This window comes from Oenanthe melanoleuca, chromosome 7 (genome assembly GCF_029582105.1).
Source record: "Oenanthe melanoleuca isolate GR-GAL-2019-014 chromosome 7, OMel1.0, whole genome shotgun sequence".
Lineage (NCBI taxonomy): Eukaryota > Metazoa > Chordata > Aves > Passeriformes > Muscicapidae > Oenanthe > Oenanthe melanoleuca.
This window is the reverse complement of record NC_079341.1, coordinates 6,169,254-6,189,440: the sequence shown is the minus strand read 5'-3', so window position 1 is coordinate 6,189,440 and position 20,187 is coordinate 6,169,254.

Below are 20,187 nucleotides of genomic sequence, written 5' to 3'. Positions count from 1 at the left end.
ATTACATTTTATAAAAAAATTACTTTCATAGCTATATCTTTTATTACTTTATAATCAGGAATTTCCATTTCCATATATTTGAGCTAAAAATCATTACCCAAACCATTTCCAGTTCTTTTAAAAGTGGTACTTAGATTTTAGCAATTTTAAAAATAATACTTTTACAAATATTTTTTACAGTACTTATTACTGGATGTGCCAGAGCATGTGTCATTTCCATTCAGTTCATTGACTCAGATAATTTTACCTTCAGTAGTTGTGTAAAACCTCTGTGCAGAGGTTCCTTCTCTGGCCTTGAGATCTTCCTTCTCTGGCTCTTATCTACCTTTGCACTTGTATTCCATTCTATCATTACTTTTAACATATGGCATTTAATCTAATTTGAGCCCTGATTAGATTATTTTTCATCTGCTTTTCTAGTTGTGTGTGTTTTCCTTCTTTTACTACTTATAGCATCCAAGCCTCTTCCTAGTTTCTTTAATTTCTGTGGCAATTTTGATTTCTCTTTCCATTGTTATGGCAGTAGTAGCACATCAATCCTGTCCAAATAAGAATATTAATCACATGTCAGTTCTATTTTTATTTTTTGTTTTTTACAATGCTGTGATAGCATCATCATCATCTTAAAATTGACTTTTAATGCAGAATGGGTACTTTTCTCTGAACAGGTTTTTCAGCTCTTCAGATGAGCCCAAAACCAAGCCACATGTGAATATCCTTTCAGTCATTGTTCCACTGTACAGCCTGGCCACTCCCACCTGAAACCCATGGGGAAAGTACATCTGTGTGGGCTTCCAGAATAGTGCCACTGGCTGGAGTCTTTGAAGATGTCATTAATTTTCATTTCTGAATTTCTTTACCAGAAATGGCCTCTTTCACAGGTATTTGTTTGGGGGAAAGGTTAGAGTGAGGGTTTTAAGTGTTTTATTTCTCTAAAACTTCAGTGTCATTCATTTAAAGTGAACCCTCAAAAAGGAGACAGTGAATTTTTCAGAAACTGAGGAATAACAATGACTGAGAAGTTTCACTTTTAATTTACTCTGGCTTCAGTGACCATCTCTCCTTCTTTAACCTTATTAGCTGGAAGAGAGGAAACAGCTCTCCAAGATCTAGCAGGGAGAAATTGCTGGCACTTTAACTCCCTGCTAATACCTTTGTGAATGAAGAGCTCTTTTGAAGACAGACTGCAGTGATCAGCTGGCAGATCCTCTGATAGTCAGGCTCTTTTAATGACTTGGATCCTGAGGGGTCATGGCTTCACAGCTGGAGAAGTTATCATTTCTGGAGGGACATGAGCTCTCCTGCCTCAGAAGTGATCTTCAATTCCTGGATGACTGCTCTGTAATTGAGCTGTAAGAGGTGTGTTGCTTCAATAGAGATGTTTTTATAGAGACTAGTACCATTAATCCCTCAGAGCTACAAATATTCTGCTGGCACAGTGTTGTTACATGGCACTGTCTCCCCAGGTCAAGGGTAGGGATTCAATTACAGAAGGAAAAGATGAGAAGTGTAAGGAGGTGGCAAACAGTCTCAGTGTAGCAGAGTTATGCAAATAGTGCCTTTGCCAGGTCCAGATAAGAACAGCAGTTAACAGCTGTACCCCAGCAGTGCCTCTCTCCATCTTTGTTTAAAGTCAAATTTTCTTTCCATCTTCAGTTAAGCAGGCTGTTACTTCATGCCAAACACTTCTGTGGAGGTTTGGGCTTTAACTTTTAATTCCATTTTTTTCCTTGCTGTTCTCCATCTCACAATATATGCTGCCAGAAGTAACAGGAGAGGCTTCACTGCAGGTAAGCTCACCAGAAAGTTCTCCTGGATAACTGAGCAACAGTTGGAGTGAGCTTTGTTCAGGTTTTCTTAGTCATAAATGAATTAAAGAAAGTACAAGGAGGGACCCAGACTCTTAAGATTAGCTGCCAGAAAGTTGCCTAAAACTGCATTTCCAATGATCCTTCCAGTGCTTCCTACTTTCTTCCCTCTTCTGGGTGTCTGTTGGGTATTTCTATACTAGACTTCTTTCCAAATAGTGGAAAAAGGTGCTTTGGTCACATTCAACCTCTGCTGACAATATGAGAACTGACTGCTCCCAGGAATCCAGCAAGGAGAGACTTTCTCTGCAGTGTGCAGTCACTGCAATCTGGTGCCACCATCCTGTTCCTGTGCCTGGCTTTTGGAGGGAATTCAGTCTTTTGGATGTCTCAGCAGAATATGAAGCACATGTGGCTACAGCTGTTCTCTGCAGCCCCTGCAAAGGAGGATTGCTCAGGCCACAGGGAAACTGAGCCAACCCACTCATAGAAGATTTCCCCCTATCTATTTGACTTTAAAAGAAAACATTTTTAATAGATTGCCATGTTTCCTGTACCTCAGTAAAACTCTGATTCGAGTCAATGAGAGGTACCACTGCAGAAGGTTATAGTAATAGTAAGAAGAACTGGTCTTAAATCATGTTGAAAACTCTGTGAGTGTTTTCAGAGCTGGATGTAATATACTCCAGAGTGCACAGTTTCCCTTTATGAAACATGCATGACTGTATTAGCTGCTGCTTATTGAGCCTTTGGTTTGTGCTCAAGTGGTAACTGAATAATTTAAAATCGCAGATGTGAGTCATTAACTCCACTGTCTTCTGTGGTTTTAGCAGAAACTGACCTCTCCAAGCCTGTCTGCACGAGAAAACAATAGGGAAGCTTTCCCAGCTAGTCTGTAACCAACTTGACTTTAAAATACAATTCTTACAGGGCTTCTAGAACCTTTTATTGAGAGCTGAGTCACAGCACAACATGCATGAGAGACTGATCAGTCTTATGTTATTGTCAGTGTTAATGCTGTCCCTGGTTTTGGGAAATAAGATCTGGCTTCTCCAATTCATGGTCACACAGTTACCTTCCTGTAAAAGGACAGATTACATTTTTCTGTATGACTTTTTAAAAATAGGATTTCTGAGTAGGTTTAAGCTCAGCATCACAGTGCTTTGTCCCTGCCCACAATTAGAGCAGTGACTGGGTGTGAAATAACAGAACAGGCTGTAAAAAACATTGATTGGTGGTTTATATTCCAAGGAGGGATTAATGGGCAAAAAGACTTGCCAACCTCTTGGTTTTTTTCAAAGCTGGGTCTAAAGTGGGAAATTGTTTTAGGATTATGTGGACTGTAAAATGATGGCTTTGATAATTTATGTTCCTGTAGTTGGTTTACTTTATAAATATGTACATGTGAAATCCAATATAAACATAGTGCTATGTGTGCATAATATACATGTCTATCTGCAAATAATCTGCATTTAACCAGCAGATTTTTTTGGATGTTGTTTTATGATTCTTTTAAAAGGTTGTGATCTGTTAACCTTTACAGCTTTTGTTCATACAGCTGTTTACTTGCAGAACAGAAGTAAGATTTTATTAGCATTTATGTTTATGGTTTTCTTAATGTTTCCAGTGTCTCCTGACCCAGCCACAGAGACCAGCAGGACACTTAGAACAGGAGACCAACCTTGAAAAGTCACTTTCTGTATCATGTTCTTAGTTATTAAATTATGAAGAACTTGTGTGAGAGCCAGAGGACAAGTCCTGCCTTGCAGGCTGTGTATCCATGCTTATGGAATATGAGTAATTACCTGGTGAACCCTGCATGGGGGGAAAGTGCTGTTCCCAGAGCTCCCATGGGATGTGCAAAGTGTGCAAAAACATCTTGATGTGCATGGCCCAGACATTCAGGTAGGTCTGAAAGGCCCTGAGGCAAGAGCAGCTCCAGGGTACTACAACATCTGCAGCTTTTCATAGCCACAGCTCCGGACTGAAATTGATTTCTTTTCTTATTTTCAGTTCATACCTTCCCTTCCTGGAAAGCAAACACTTGACTAACTCAGTGTGTGTGCAGCTCCCCTCGTGACACCCTCAGGCAGTGGTTTTATGCCAGGCTTTATAGATTTGGAAAGCTGGGAAGTGGAAGGTTACAGCAAATTATTTATTCAAACTTCCACCAGTAATTGAAGACTACTTGAATTACTGCCTGCTTGTTTGGATAGGTATTTAGACAGATATAAGCTCCATAAGAACCCAAAACTAGGAAAACAGTAAATACACCTGCATGTCACCCCTTTCTGCACCCAATTTGCAGAAGTGCAAATCTGCATTTTGAAGTCAAGTCCCAAGAATTTTGACCATATTATCAAGTGCAGTATTGCCCCTAAAGTTTGACAACTCAAATCTCTTCTCACCATTTTTTTTTTTGTTAAGACTATAAAATATTTACTCAGACAACCATTTTTATCTGCCTCTCTTTCCTTTCCTTTGAGAGTGTTAGAGGATCTTGTGATGGGGTAAGGGAAATTTAATCTATAATCTAATTTCCTGGTGCTTTTGAATTACCAAATGTAGCAGTGATGGAAGACTTTCATGGGGGATTTTTGTTGGTTTTCTGTTTGGTTTTTTACTTGTTTGTTTTGTTTGTTTTTGTGATGAAATCCCTACTACTGTGAATGCAGATTTCTGAATCCTGCAGAATTTTTTTATCTATATAGGCAGATATCCCCCACACCTCACCAAAAAGAAACCAAAAAAACAAACACCAGGTATTTTCTCCCCTGCTTCTAAACATTCTAAATGACCCAAAGATAACAAATGATACTTACTTATCCATGTGATGCTTTTTCAGTTGGAACCTGTGAACTGAGGTAGAAAATCACCCCAGTAATCTATCTAAAATTGATGTGGATCAAAAGCATGTTCTAATTCTAGGATGGGTGTCACAATCAATGCTTGGAGAAAAGATGGCTGTACATTCCCAAAACTGGAAAACATTCAAAGTAGGTGAACAATTCACAGCACTCTCTAGGAGAATTTTTATTTTGCATACTAGCTAAAGAGCTTAACTTGAAGTGGAATTTTGTACATGAGTGGACAAAAAATTCCTCTGAATATTTAGAAGAAAATGTGGTCTCCACCATCAAGGATTTCACAGAGACTGAGTGTAATGTTAACTTAATGGTGATGACACTTGGTATGTTGTAGTGCTCCATTTTATTTCCTCTCCATTGCTTTTCAATGGATCACTGTGCTTTTATCATCACACTCAATTCAGGGCTTCACTGCACCTCCCTGCCTTTCCCAACAGTTTGCTATTAGTTGCAGCAGTAGCTTGAAAACCAGCTGATTCTTTTAAGCATCTATTGCTAAACATCAACAATGAGGTAAAATTAACTTCTAAGAGAAGGAGGTTTCTAATAGAGCAGTCTGTTCCTTACCCCTTTTGATATATGAAAATAGGAGTTGGAAATAAATAATTCAATAAATTAAACAATCAACATCAGCACTTCCCCTTGAATGCAGATTCAGATTTCAGTAGCATTGAGTACTTGTGTCTCTTAATTCACTTTGCTTAAAGGCCAGTTGTTTTCCTAAAAATGTCCCCAGAGCAAATCCATGGTAGTAATATGAAAGATGCTCCAGAAAATTCCTTTAAATAGAGGAGCAGCACCTTACAAACAGCCTAAAAAGTGTCAGTGAGAAAGCTCAATGTAATCTAAATTTCTAAACAAAATGTTGCAGAGAGGTTTGGGCAGCTTTGGTTGCTTCACTGCTGCCTGATGGGTCTAAATCCAAGAAATTTTCTAATTAAGGAAGGGTCTAGATCATGTGTTTGTTTCTTTGAAACAAGTACTGTAACTCAATGGAAAGACTACAAATATTTAGCAATAAATATGAGACTAAATATGTCAGGAAAAAAATTCCCTTCCATTTTGATTTTCCAGCTAATATCTTTAAAGGCTTCCAGCCTGACTAGTCTGATCCATTTCCTAAAGAGGTGATGGGAGATGGAGGTTTATCAGAACTTCCAGGTGTCAGTAAAACTGTAAATGGATTGTTGTTGTTTTGGCTGATGGCACACAGATTAAACAGACAGCAAGTTCTTTGGGTTTCAGTGCTTTTGGGTGAGATGAGGAATTGAAGAATGTGATTTCCTTGTCTGTCTCTGTCTTTTTGGGTCAATAATAATGAGCTACCTTTGAACACAGTTGCATGACTGGTAGGTTTGTCATCATCTTGAGCAGACCCAGGGATTTTCTGTCCCAAGTGTGTAACCTGCCTTGGCCCCTGGGGCTGGGATATGAGCCACCTCCATGAAACTCTTAAAAATGCAGGTTTGGAACTTCATGTATGGCTGAAATTCCATACATTGGTTTGAAGTCCATAAATAGTTACCCTTTTTATTGCCTGGGCTCCACATCAGATGGGAAGTGTTCTGGTGCACTGTGATAGTGCTCATGAAGAGAAACGTGGCTGCTTTTTTATGGCTTTGAAAACATACACAATACAAACCCCATAACTTCTCACTCCATTACTCAGCTGAGGAAACCTAATGTTTTGCAGAGACTGAAAATATATTAGCTGTCTTGCAGCTGTCATAATGTATACTTCTGGGCTTTGTCTTTAATCTGTGGAATAATCTGTTCTTCCTTGCAGTCTGTGGAACTGTCTTGCCCTGAAATGAGACTGAAATCTTAATGATGCCTGGTGGTGAAATTCACCTCTCAGCAGCAGCTCAAAAAAATTCTTCTGTGCTGATTTTTGAAATTTAAAAATTAACTTCTGAGACAAGCAAGAAGTAACCAGTGCTAATAAACATACTGAAGAGGAGGGGAGAGTGAGGGAAGGTGGAAAATTTAAATACTGCAGTAATTGCTCATACTTTAATTTAGATTCACTTACTCCAGAAAGGTCAAATAACTATTTTAACTTCTTCTGTCACTAAATTACTTAGAAAATTATAACCTGGGAAATTTACTGGATAAGGCCATGCCCAGAGTAGAGAGAACTATTTTACTTGAAATGTTTTCTAGTTTAGCTGGCTCCCTGTGCTAGAATTATTGCTTGTTCTTACAATAAAGTAAATACAGATTTTCTGAAGTAGATTCAACATGTTCCACATAGTGAGGACATGGATGGAAATGTTATGATTTCATGAGAACAATGGGATTGTTTTAAATAGTGGCAAGTTTTCCAATGTTCTACAAAACTTTAAATTCTCTTTGATATTCTAGTACATTTTAAAGTATACTTACACAAAACAAAGAAAACAAACCAGACTGTAGTGAGAATGAATCTAATAACTTTTAGAAGTAACAAGATAAGACATAAACCACATAGAACTGCAGTCTTTACTACCTAAAGAAAGAATTTCAAGATTAAAAATAGTGATTAAGATCATACTATGTATTTTTAAATATAACCATTAACCAGGCAATAAGCAGCTCTCCCTAGAATCATTCAGAGATATTAGTCTGTTCTCTAGAGATTTTAAACTATATTCTTTAAAAGGTAAACTTTAAAAAGTATGCATTACTCAAATAATTAAAATAACAACCCAAACTCTATTTTTCCTCTTAATTTACCTCATCCAGACCTCCATAATTAACTGAGACAAGAACTCATGTCATTAAAATACAAATGTTCTGAAAGACTGAAGGGATGCCTCTTACTCCTAGAGTATATTTTAGCATCTCTGTTTAAGAATCCCATGAGATGATTACTGGAGAAATAAATATTTTTTACTTGTGCTAAATATTTCTTTCAATTTTTTAGCCCTTTTCTGTTGTTTCCAGCTTATTTACAGTCAGAAGTAGAAAATTGAGAAGTATTTAGATTTATCTTTTCCTTTAGAAAAGTTTGAAAGCAATACTGGGGCAGGTATTTGGATGCCACAGATGTTGTCCACTTGCTGTGTCCTGCTGCCTGGTGATCCTTTATTCTCCTTAAGGAAAGAAGGGAAATAAACCTCATCACAAAAGCAGTGCAAAGCTTATAGGAAAGACTAGAAGAATTGTGCCTGACCAGTCTTTGTGATGATGGTTTATTCAGAATGAGAGCAATACTTCTTCCCCCTTCCTTGATTGTTAGAATGAAGAGGCAGACAGGAATTGATGCCAACATTTTTGTTTTCCATTACATAATCCTTTCCTATGTGCACATATGAATGCAGATGTGCTTGTCTTCAGGCAGTGACAGGGATGTAAAGCAGTTAAAATGTTATTTTAACATGGAGAACAGGGAGAGACAATGTGTGTCCCAAGCTGCTCAGTTGAAAACAGTAATATAGACCAGCTAGGGTCATTCACCTAATCAGTATTTTATATTTTGGAGGTTATAAACTTAGACTTTGTGATGGGAGAGGTATAAATAAAGACATGCAAACTTTTTGTGTTTGCCTCATTATACTGCTATGCCTTTCTCTTTGCTTGTTTTTATTTATTCCTAGTTATACTTCAGTGGCCTACTAAATGTGTTCTTTTCAAGAATATTTATCTTTCCTTGCTGCTTAATTCCTCTATTTAGACATTGCTATATTCTCAGTCAGTATGCTCTTGGCTAATCTATACAAATTCACCTCATTTATAAATTATTCCTTCTAGCTCAGTGCCAGAATGCAAAGTAAACGTGCTTCAAACCTTATCAGCCCATAGACCAAGAACAACAACCCATCTTATTAAAGCATGGCAGCTCCAGCCAAAGGAATAGAAACTTTAATTTTTCATGAGGAATCCTGAGATAATTTGGCAAAGCAAACCAAGGGACTGTTCCTACACTGATCAGCCCTTTGGAGTGCTGGAGGTCACTGCTGCTTGTTTGCCACTTTTCATTTCTCTTGGGGACCTGACCCTTGGTTTGAACCTGGTGGTGACTGGGAGAATCTGAAGTAGAAGATGCCCCTGTGCCCACAGAGGAGCAGATGAAGGGCCCAAACCCTTGTATAGAAGAATACAGTACAGATATGCACCAAATATCCCTTGGTTCTTTGCATGGTATTAGAGAGCTGGAGGTTTTCTGCCTGAGGGCAGCCTGGTAGCTTTCCAATTATTGACAGCCTTCCAATTAAAACAAAAAAACCCACCCATTTCAACATGAACACAATTACAGAATTCAAAAGCTTTTCAGCATATTTTATTTTCACACTTAGGTTTTTTTTTTTTTTGTTTGTTTGTTTGTTTGTTTGTTTGTTTGTTTGTTTTTTTGATCCCTTAGCAGCAACAGCAAAATATAACTGTGAGACAGTTTGGGTTTTATGAAGAGTTTTCTTTACTGAAAAGCTTTAACATATACACATGGGTTTTAAGAGTCTGGAGGTTTTTTCCTCATTAAACAGACTTCCTGGAGGGGAAAATAGGTAAATAAATAGAAGAGATCCCTGATTTTTCCTTGCAAATATTCACTGGAGGAGAAGATAAATAGCAGCATGATTCATGCTTTATTATTTAGTGACTATCAAGCTTACTTCTTGAGATTATCCCTTCTTAGAGTATTTGGGCTTGGTTTGACTCAATATAAATTTAACTGTGCTGTAAGTAAAGAAAACTTAAGGTTCTTCCCAATATTTAAGAGCAGTGAAGTAAAGTCAATGGTGTGGAAATAACATCTGTGGGCAAAATCCCTGAAATCAACAGGAATATTCCAAAAAGCATTTGTGGCTTTGGCTCAAAACTGTCTCTGTGAGTTTTGGAGGAAATTTGCATGCACATGGATTTGCTCATGCAGATGTCTGCTCTGTATTCAGAATAAACAATTGCACACATCAGCCACTGTTTTCACTTGCAAATGGCTACTGTGCATATGGATTTTATAGGAGCTTTATGGAAACAAGCCCTGCAACAGCAGCCAGCAGCATCTCCTACTTCAGTGGTGTTATTCTAGAATGATCATTGCTGCCCCAGTTGCCTGAGAGGTGTCACATTTTATTTCTGAAGTTGCAGGTTTGTGTGTTACTTAACAGTAATATTCATGACAAAGAGTTCTTCAGAGATGAACACAGTGTATGAGCTTAAAAACCCAATGTTGGCTGGGTTTAGTCATCTGAAAAACATGAGATGGGACCTTGGATCTCACCCAGGCTCTCAAGTCAGCAGCAGGAATCAGCAGCAGGACTCCATGGCCAGTGCTGTGAGGCAGGTCTCACCCCAGCTAGTGGGTCATAATTCCCATTAGGAGCAGCAGATCTTCAGCAGTTAGAGGAGCCAAGGGATATCAAGTCCACCTTTTGTCAGGGGATGAGTTTAATTATGTTAATTTCATATTCTTCTTTATATAAAATGTTTTACTAAGAACACCATCTATTTCTGTAGGAGCCTGGACCTTCCTTCTGCTAGAATGTGGGGAGTAGAAGAGGATAGACCAAGCAAGGAGGAACAAAAGTGAAACTTTACTCTGGTGTGACGTTTTATTTTCCTTCGCTGCAATTTAGGAAGCTGAGCCTTGCAAAAGTGATAAAACGACAGTCAGGTTTTTTGGCATTGCTATTAAAAGACAAGTTTTGACAGAGTGGAAGTCCTACAGCCCTGGCAGCTCATTGCAAACACTGGAATCCTCCTGAAGCAGTCTCCTCTCAGGTTCCCCAGTCCTTTGCTGTTTGCCCTGGCTGGCTCAGCTGTTCCCATCCCCACTGGGAGCAGGCTGGGATCTGGCTGGCAGCAGAGACAGGAGCCAAGCCACAAAGGCACTGCAGTCATCTACAAACACATCTAACACATCTAGCTCGGGTGCAAACCCATAAACATAGAACAGAGCTGTGCTTTTGGTGAATCAGCTGAATCAGGACTGGAGAAAAATCTATGGGCTGCTCTGATTCTTCATCCTCTCTGTTTGTGGCATTCAGTGACAGCACTGCAGCAATTTGGCTTTATTGTGTAGAACAGAGGAGGTTATTTAATTTCATAATATTTGGATTGGCTGTCAGTGTGCATTTAACATCTTGGGCACATGAAAATCTCCTTTTGTTCATCAGGTCCAGCCTTTAGCTTTCAGAAGGGCAGTAGTTGCTCCATAGTGCAGAAGCAGTTGGAGGAACTGCTTGGTTCCTTTTCCACACAGTGCTCTGGAATGACATGACTTGTCCCAAAAAGGCCTTGAGGTTTCCTGCAGTGAGTTCATTCAGTGTGAGTTCAGCCTTTGGCCCCACAAGGAAGGCAATTTTCCTGTGAAAAGAAGGCATATGAGACAGAGAATGAGATAACTTCAAATAACATCATAACTGTGCAATTTAAAAAGTGCTGTGTTAATCTAAAATTTCTTTGGGAAATTTTAATATTTCGGTTTTTTTTTTTTTTTCTTTTTTTCTTACAATAGCAATTATAAGAAAACCATAAGTGCCAAGGTCAGATAACTACTGCCTTTAATTCCAAAGAGAGATGATATTTCCAGTCAGGTTGCACACTCAGTTCAGATAAATAGAGTGTACTCTTATCAGTGCTTTCTGCCTCTAATATTTTTCATCCCCTCATGTATCAATAATTGAATGTGAAATACATGCCAGAATAGTCTTAGTCTGAAAATACTTTACAGGATCACCTGTATTCTCATCTCTTTGAAGTACATATTGCTAATGAAAGCACTAAGAGGTAAAATATTTAAGGATGGGAAAACTCCTCAGCAGTTCTATTTGCCATTAATTCAAAACTGCCAGTAGCTTGATGGATACAGGGATAAGAGTAACCTGGATCTCCAAGATACAGTCCTCTCTAAAACTAAGGATGGCACTGGACTATTCTAGGCTGATCTTAATTACATTCTGAACCCTTCCTAATAGAAGTTTGACCAAACTCATTTTCCCATAGAAAATGCTGTGATCATATCAGCAAACACCATGGAGTGGGTGAGAAGCCAACAACATGAGGCAAAAAACATCTTTCCTCCACACCCTGTACATTATCTGTCCCTTTAGTAGAACTGAACAGGACATTCCTAGCAATGAAAACTGCAAAACACACCTTGGAAATACTTATTTGTGTTAGTGGCTCCTCTTGATGTAGGAAATCAAATTAATGACTGTCAGAAACATAATTAAAATGGAAAAAAACCTTCTGCTGTACTTCTACATGTGTGTTCCATTCACTAGTGCTTAAGTGAGGTTTCTTTCCCTTCAGCTGTCTGAACTTTTCCACTGTGAAAACCTTCTGTGGTCCCAATAAAGGGGGAAATTAAATTGTATTGTAGGAAAGTGTTGAGGTTATGTTGAAAGCCTTGTAATGTAAAAATTTATATTACAAAACAAAAGTCTCCAGTATGCTATAAAAGCCCCAAAGCATCTTTATTGTACTTGCCCCTGGCATCTGCATTGTATTTGCAGACATTTATCTTATTTGTCCTTCAAAAGCATCCAAGAATTAAGCTCAAGTCCTGCTTTGTCTCTCTCCCTTTTTTTTCCCACTGAACAGTGATACTTTGCAGTGTTTCATGTATTCTGAATAGCAGATGTCACTCAAGTTCTGAAAATCTAGAGGTAAAGATCTTCTCTTTATTCCTTCCATGCCATATCTTGAGTGGTTGCTGCTCTCTAGATAATGAAGTAGTTACCTCAATTTGGATTTAAGGTACAAATGACAATAAAATTTATGGCAGAATCAACAATTTCACACTGGAAAGGCCAAGTGGTTGAAGTTCTTTGGACTTTAAAAGAGAAAGCAAAAGAATCCTTCAGATATGTTAAACCATAACAGGAGAAGGAAAAAATCCACCACATTTTACACTCAGCATGTTATAAATTGCAGTGCCATCTATAGGGGGATTATTTAAAGAGTTTTTTCTCCTAAATGTGAGAATATTGATGAGTTTCAAATATGAATTGACCAGATTAATTTGAATAGTGCACTGGGTTGCCATATGTACCCAGTTTGTTTCCAGTAGAAAATGCCACTTATTTTAAGGAGTTTTGGATTGGTTTCATTGTCTCAAGTAGATGATGAGAATATTATAGGAGTGTGTCTGTATAATGACATTAAATTGCAAGTCTTTACCTTCTTCTGACTTCTTGAAATAGTGCAGTATCTGTTTCTGATGCTTTTACTTGATACTTGGCAAAAGAAGTAATCTTAAACTGTTGTTTTTCTCATATATGTGCTATTTTTTACCACTATAAGCTTTTAAAAAATCTTTTTTTACTACAAATGTAGTAGGAAAATGTTTGAATTGTCTGTGATTTTGACAGTGATGTTTTCATATAACTACAGTGTGAGTTGTCAGCCAGTTTTGTGTCCAAAACCCAGCAAGAGGCAGGAATTAGATTCTGCTACATGAAAAATAATTTTACCTACATCTGTAGTGATTTTTGACAGCTCAAGCTGGCATTTAAATCTTAGACACTTTGGCTCAGTTTTTAAAAATCTTAAAAACACAGAGGCTTTCACATGTAAAATTATATTTCTTAAGCTTTTAGAACTTGTTTTTCTTTGTCTTCCATTCTGTTTCCAGCTTTGTAAAATTTATGGGCATGGTGGTGTTTAATATCATGTAATAAGGTAGCAACATAAAGTCACTAATTTTTTGGGGGTCTCAGGGCAGAGTTCTTGGTGTTTGAAGTTACTGATTTGTCCTTAAAAATGGTGAGAAACAGAAGGTCCAGCAGACACAGATCAGGTTAGAAGCTGAATTATTCATAATTAAGGCAGAGCATCATGCAAGAAGTTTAGACAATTTGAATTGAGCTGGAGACACATTCAGTGTGGGTGATTAAATTTGTGTGATGCCAAAGGGAGGCTCTGGAAATACTCCAGGGATAATTTGTACAATTTGTGGTTTTTGTGTCCAGTCAAGGTCATTGGCTTCTTGGGACTAAAAAATGTGAAAGCACCAAGCAAAAAGGTAACAACCCATGGCCCAAAGAGCTCCCAATTTAAATTTCTCAGCAGGAATGGAGTGCACTGCCTGCTGTATAACAGGGTGGGAAGGTGAAGCACTGAAGTGAAGTAGTGGCTCAGAGAACCATGTATTTTAATAGCTCTTCTCAGCGTGGCTATATCAAAATTACAAAGGTTTCCTCTCAAGGTAAAGCTCTGAAATGTTCATTTGAAGTCTGTCTGCTCAGGCTTTGTCCCCCTTATGGGTTTTGTACAGCACTCAGAGGCAGAAATAAATTAGGGTGGGGGATATAAAAAGGAGATCTGGAGTTCAATACTGATTAAAATATTCATTAATCTGTAGGAAAATTCTTCCTGTTTTAAATTTTCAGCTAAATAGAAGTCAGGGCTGTCTCTGTATAAACAGGGAACTAAATGCCTTTCAACAGGTACAACAACAAAAATAAGATTAACATAATTATGCAAGGAAAGGTACTTTGGATCCTACTGTCACAAGATGTGCTGCATAAATTCATGTCCCAGGGGACAAAAACTTCTGCAGTTCATAATTTGGAAGTTACAGAATAGAAAAAAAAATAAAGAAGAAAGGCCTGGGAGTATTTTTGGTTTACTGTGGCTGTGACACAGACATTTGCCACTCCAAGAGAAAACCAGTGCACTTTTCATGTAGTGTTTTCTGGCATAATCCAAAAATATCCTGTGAAAGCCATTGATATGCTTTTATTTAGAGCAGTGTTAAAGGACCCCTTGAACCTATATACATCCCCTTATTGGACTGGATAACAAAGGAACTGCTGGGCTGGGTACAGGAAGGAGAGTATCTCTGCTAAAGACAGGTTCAAATAGCTTTGCTAGGCTTGTTTAGATTAACAAAATTAAAGTCAAGAAACTGCAAGAATATCTTTCTATTACATCAGTGAAGAAAGTACCAAGACAAGGCAATAAGTATTTGGGTTGACATACTGGTAGAGAAATAAATCTGCTTAATAAATTAAACTTGATTGTGGTAAAAGCTTCTGACCACCTAAAGAAAAAATGTCTTAAAAAAAAATGGGGTGAGCACCCTGGGTATTGCTTTGTAGCATCTTTGGGATGAGTCATGTCCTGTACAGGTGTGTAGGAGCAGGCTGAGCTGGAGATGGGCTGGAACAGCACAGGCAACACATCAAATCTTCCTGCTGGCCTGAACTCCCATTTTAAACCTCTCTTTCATTGCCCTTAGCAGAGCCAACAGCCTGGGGCAGTGCAGTTCCACAGCAGTGAAATGCAGTGGTTGCATTTGAAAACTGTGCCAAGTCCCACTTGGGTGAAGTGAAAGAGTTAAAGATTACCTGAAGCTGCCCATAATTATTTCTGTTTATTTGCCTCTGGAGATTCTGTCTGAATAAGCAAAGCACAAAGAGCCTGTTTGGACAAATCCAGCTGTTTCTCCCAAATGTATTTAATTGGTAACATCTAGCTGGTTTTTTCCTTACTATTGTTGGTGTTATCCCTATCTTTTACAGGCATTTATACCAATTTGACTCAAATTATATCTTTTTAGCAAGTGGTTTGTGTTTTTGTGAAATGGGGAGACATAAAAGAACACTGAGACTCGCCTGCTTATTCAAAATGCTTTGGGTGTATTTTTTGGTATATATTTTTCCAGGACAGTCCAGCAAGTCTGTTTGTCATGGATTGACCTTCCTTTGGCAGCAATTGTGCAGCTTTGGCTGCAGCACTCTGCAAAAGAGCTGCCACAAGGAGGAATCAGAAGCAGCTGACTGGGCTGAGGAAACACATGGGGGATGTCAGGGGTGGTGTCCTCCCTGGGATGAGCAGCCCTGCCAAGTCAAACATCATTTCCCTGCTCCAGGGCCCACACTGACACCACAGCACAGAGCTGGGGATGCTTCCAGGCAATTTTATTTTCACAGAACCATTAGGCAGGAGACCCTGATTCATCACAGGGAACAGGAACACCACAATTACACAATTATCTGGTGATTTGAAAATGAAGCTGTTTAAATGTGAAGGCATGATAGCAATGAGATGCATTTAATCAAACATGGAGCAGCCCCCCCAGCCTTCAGCCCACATCAGCTCTGCTCACTGCAGCATGGGCTTTGTTTTATGAGAGGGTCACATCCCTCTCACCCTTCCCTTCAGAAAATGGCTGTGGCTGCCCATGAATTGTTGTAATCAGCACTTAGGAGTGAGATGATGTGCTCAAATGGTGCAGAAAGAGTGATCATCCCCCAAAGCTGAACTTTAGACTGATTTTCCACAAACACCTTTGAATAATCAAGCAGTGACCATGCAGAGCACAGTGTGCAGATGAACTCTGCACAGGCTTGGCTTTTCCCTGTCACTTGTCTCATATTCACACTCAGAGGGGTGGAATATAAATGCTGAATCTGGAACAAAAATGCACTGGCTCCAAATTGGAACTGGGGTTTGTGCTCTGCTTATAAACACCACAGGTCTGGTCACCTGCACTAGGCTAGCATCATATTAGCATTGCTATTATTAATATTATTTTTATAGAAACGTAATTATTAGGAATTGTAAAATCATATTTATAGAAATTTAATGACTGTTACTATTAATCGCCATAAAATTTTATAGAAATGTAGTGGTTTCTGTTTATTGCTACTAATTAATATTAATTACTGCTACATCTTATAGAAATGTGATAATTTTTGTTTGTTACTACTATAAAGTCCTAATTGCTATTGTACTATCATAATTGTTACATTTTATAGAAATGTAATTGAATTTGTTACTATTACTATTAATTACTGTTACATTTTATGGAATTGCAATGGTTTTTGGTTTTTACTATTAATTAGCATTAACTACATATTTCTTGGAAAAAATACTATTTTAATGTCATAGTTGTTATCATTATATTTTATGGAAATGTAATGACTGTTGTTTGTTATTAATCATGATTAATTATTAGTATCAGCATGATCTTATTGGTAATAATCAATGTGGAATCTCTCTCCCAGAGGGGATGCTCCATGAGTCAGGCTGAGGGATTGGGATTGGTGCTGAGCTGCTGCAGCACCTTCTGGGATTAAGGATGGCATAATCCACATTGCCAGGAAGGAAGGATGCTTTTCCTTGAAAGATTTCTTGCTTTATAGTGCTCAATTTTACTAAGAAAACAAAACCAAAAACTTTCAGAATGGCCAGAAAACTGAAGCCTTTATAGCTTGCTACTCACCAGAATTTTCTGGTAGCTGCCTTATGTCTTCTCTCACACTGATTTGTTTTAATCATTAAATAGAAGTGATATTTTCTCTGGAGCTGGGGATATTTTTCTTCTCTCTGTGAGACAGGTTTGTGAAGAGAGTTAATATCTTTTATTAAAGAAACTGATGAAGTTAGAACAAAAAGAAGAATTGACCTTTCAGGCATACAAGCTGGCAGCAGTAACATTTTTATTGCATGTGCTTTTGTGAAGAAGGCCTAAAAGGGAGAGAGCCTCATATAAACATGGATAAGAATGCCTAATTCAAATAACATTTCTCATATCTAGGCTGCCACTCAAGAGTCTCCTTAGACTATGGATCCTTTTACAGGAAAGAAAACTGATTAACACTTCAGAATGGTTAGAAATTTACTGAAAGGCATAATATTACAGTGGTATTTAGTGCAAAATTAACTTTTTAAAATCTACTGTTATTTTAACTAAAATTGCCATTGTTACTTCTCCCTAGTGCTTTTATGCTCACAAATATCAGCTGCAAAATCAGATAAATGAATGTTTGTTCTATCTGGCTGCCATCTCCCTCCTCCAGTGCTCCTCCTGTTTCAAACCCTGTGGATTTTGGGCTGTTTGATCCTTTCACAAGTGAGAAAATGGAAGCATCAAAGACCTTTTCTCATCTGAGAAGGCAAGAGGAAGAAAAAGAGGAATGGCTGAGCAATAACAGCTCCTGAAAAAGTGTGATAAAGCTGTAAATGATTTGAAGACTTTAAGGCTGTAATAAAACTTAGAGGTCACCACTTGCTGTGGGTAACACCATCATATTAATAATTGCTGGAACTGTCTCATTATCATCATTATTTATTATTATTATTATCATTATTATTATTATGTTAGCAGTCCTAACAACAGGTGTGGATTTTTACCCACCTTAGCACAGAGAGGGTGGTGTCTGAAGGACAGTATTGCTTTTGCAAAGGAGCTTTGGCTCTTTGTTGCTATGGAAAGAAAGACAAAAAAAAAGAAATGGTTTGAATATAGTATACAAATGGAAAAAGAAAAATGGGGGAAAACAATCCAGACTGTTTAGTTATTTACTTTAAAGACATAACTATGAATTATTATACCTAAATATAATTATATAATATATATATAATTTAAAATAATATATTACTTTAAAGACATAATTGTGAATTATATATATATATGTGTGTGTATATATATATAATATAATTATTATGAATAAACTGACAGAGCAGGAGGAATACACATTTTATAAGACAACATTTCACATTTCTCTTGTGCTTTTTTTGCTTTCAGTCTCAGCCACCTTCTTTTCCAAGCCAGCTCCTTTCCTGAGCTAGAATTGTATTGTGCACTATATTCATCTTTCTTTTTGTCTGGAAATCCCTTTAAACTGAACATTAGAGCAGTAGGGGTTTTTTTTCCTTACCCCATACATCCATTACATTTGCTCCAGCCCACATTAGCACAAACCATTAAAACAAAAAATGGCTAAAGAGGCACAGAGCAGATCCACCAGGGTATAAGGTTGTGTCTTAGACTCTGTTCAGGGGAAAAGACCTGTGCCAGCCCTCAACTATTTTCTTATTAACACCCTTTTTGAGCTCACCATTTAATCCCAGGTAATCCCAGGCAGAGCTTTCATCCTGGGGCTTTGCTTTCTTTCTGTGTGCAGAGGATGTTGGCTCAGTTACATGAAATCATGTGGCTAGAGGACAAATTACTGATTGCTTTATGCACATCTGCCTTGAGTTGCAAGTAATAAAAGCAATTACAAATCATGAACACAGAGAACCCCTAGAATAAACCTGACACTTTTACAGCTACCACACCTAGCTGCCCAAGAGACAAGGCTTTTATGATGTGGCACTATCAAATATGCTTAGCTTTATGAAACAAATGCTCTCATTTTTTATTTACATGGAGTTTGCAGTACAAGGAGCTCTAATATGGGATTTAATCATCCCCTTCCTTCCTATTTTAAAGTTTTCATGGAGCTGATATCCATTACCCACACCATACCTCAGGCTGCTTCCAGGAAACCAGCCCCACAGGGAATTTCTGTAAGAGATATTCTAATGCTATTCTAATTCTTTCTGGAGTGATTTATTCTGCAAGATGGATCAGATTTCAGATCAATTCCCAGGGCATGACAAGTGCTTTCTGAATGTGGGGTAACTTGACCTTCAAAAGGTTTCTCTCCCTGCATTAGAAGCATTACTTGTGTGTTTTGTTGTTCCTGGATGCCTAAATGCACATTAGGCATTTGTTAGGCAGAAAAAGAAGAGGAACAAGAAAGCAAAGACCCCACTTAGTGGATGAGGATGCTCAAGTTCACCAAAGTCAAAAGGAACACCTTTATAAACCTTGGCAGGATGCAGATCACACCCAGACTGATTAATGGCTCACACAAGGTCCCACTAGAAGTATTTTCTAAAGATAATAATTGAAATCAGATTTTTCAAGTCCTAATCTGTTAGCACAAGCCCTCTTCCAAAACTCACTTGAACTCTGACCACCCAGTGTGGCTTCCCAATTTTATGAGTTAGGAAATGATTGACTCAACAAGAGGGGCACCTCCCCAGGGCCATTCAGAGCTGGAAGAAAAGAATAACATGGCATGAAAAGCAGGCAGTGTAATGAGACCTGAATAACCTATAGAACTTGGATTCATGGTTAAAAAATAATTTGGATCTTTTTTTTTTTTTTTTTTTTTATTGTTAAAGGATTTTGACACTTCAATCATGGTAATCAAAAACTTTTAAGCTTATTTAGATCCTGCTCCCTTCTGCTAAATAGCATAAGAGTGATAACAATGCACAACTTCTCCTGGGTTATGGCCACGGATCAGCAGGGAAAAGAGCCAAGGAAAAAAAAGTAAATCATTCTATACTGAAATGATTCAATAACACTGAAAAGGTAAGTGACACATGCTTATTTTTGTCTTAGGAAGCCACTATGGATGAAAATGATAACCATTTAAACTGCAATAATGCTGAGAGCAGGAGTAACACCCACAGAGATAAGTGGCTGCAGCAATCTCCTCCAATTACAGGCCAGCTGTTCTGTTCAGCACAGCTCCACAGAAGATTAAAACCACAGGCTGCAAGGTAGAAGAAAGAAACCAGATTTTAAATGTCACAAATGCATCACTGACCAGTCACACCAGCCTGAGTTTTGAAGTAGTACCTGGCAAATTCAAGTCTCCTACAGCACAGGGGGTTTGGGGATTTAATCTTTGTTTCAAAGGGGTAGGTATGAGCCTTTTTTGGGGGGCTGACAGTTTATCTTTGTTTAGAAATACAAGTAAATCACAAAAAAACAAGAGAGAAGTTCAAACTGAACAGAG